Genomic DNA, 1,126 nt, shown 5'->3' with positions numbered 1-1,126 from the left:
GTGTGTCGGAGACGGTGTGATTGGCACAGGACAGAGCAGAGTTTAGGGATGTTGTACATAGGATTACTATGATTCGCAAGCGACTCGATGGCACATAACAACAACAACAACAATATGATGGTAATGTGGGTATTTTGGTTTTTGTTTTGATTTTATTTTTATTATTTCTAACTATTTTAAGAATTCTGTGGTATCATAGACTGCAGGGAATTGTGCTGCTAGACCAAGGGGACACTCCTCTAAATGTCTGTCTGAATCCTCCATTTACTTCATGAAAGATCACCTTCTCCTGTGCATTTAGAATCTCAGGAAACCAACCTGAGCTTCAGTTATGAGTTGGTTCTGATTTGACGGCAATGAAAGAAAGGATGTTGTTTTAATTTAGTCCTTTATTCTTCAGAAAAATGGATCACAAGCTCCCCCATAATTTAGAAATATCCAGGAAATATCAGATATATTAAACACCTACCAGTACTTTGTATGTTAAATATGGCAAGGCAACACTTAAGGTGATTGAAGAAATCATATTTAAGAAATGCATGCATAGATTCTAAAGGCATCAAATAGAAATTACTTACTAAAAGGCATTAAAGACAAATCCTTAGAGCTCTAGGTTGAAAATAAATATTAAATGTGACTCTGAAGGTGAAGGTGACGAGCCCTCATTCTGAATTCTAAAGGATTTATTTCCTAAAATGAACCAAACTCCAGATACTAAAGGTTACACAATCTATATTTCTATAAAATATTTATTAACACTAAGATGTTGACATGCTCAACTCTGACTAATAGATCAGATCTAATATATTATTTTTGTTTCTTGTGCATTTCTTTATTTTTAAATTTTCTACTACTGAAAGAGAAGCCTGGTCGTGTAGTCCATAGGAAGTTGTGCCACTTCCTCCAATACTTTATAACCTCTGAAACTCAATGGAGGATTATTTATGAGTTGATCTGACTCAACACAATAAGTATAAATATTGAATTTTGTGTTATGTGATATTGAGTGGCCTGCGACTCATAACGAACCAATGTACAATAGCTCTGAAACCTGCCCTACACTGAATCAGTATTACTGTGTGCAGCACATCTACCTTCATTGTCCCATTTACTGTGTCAATCCATC

Source organism: Elephantulus edwardii, unplaced genomic scaffold (genome assembly GCF_000299155.1).
Source record: "Elephantulus edwardii isolate Elephantulus edwardi_28Jun2011 unplaced genomic scaffold, EleEdw1.0 scaffold00043, whole genome shotgun sequence".
Lineage (NCBI taxonomy): Eukaryota > Metazoa > Chordata > Mammalia > Macroscelidea > Macroscelididae > Elephantulus > Elephantulus edwardii.
Note: the sequence above shows the minus strand (reverse complement) of the source record.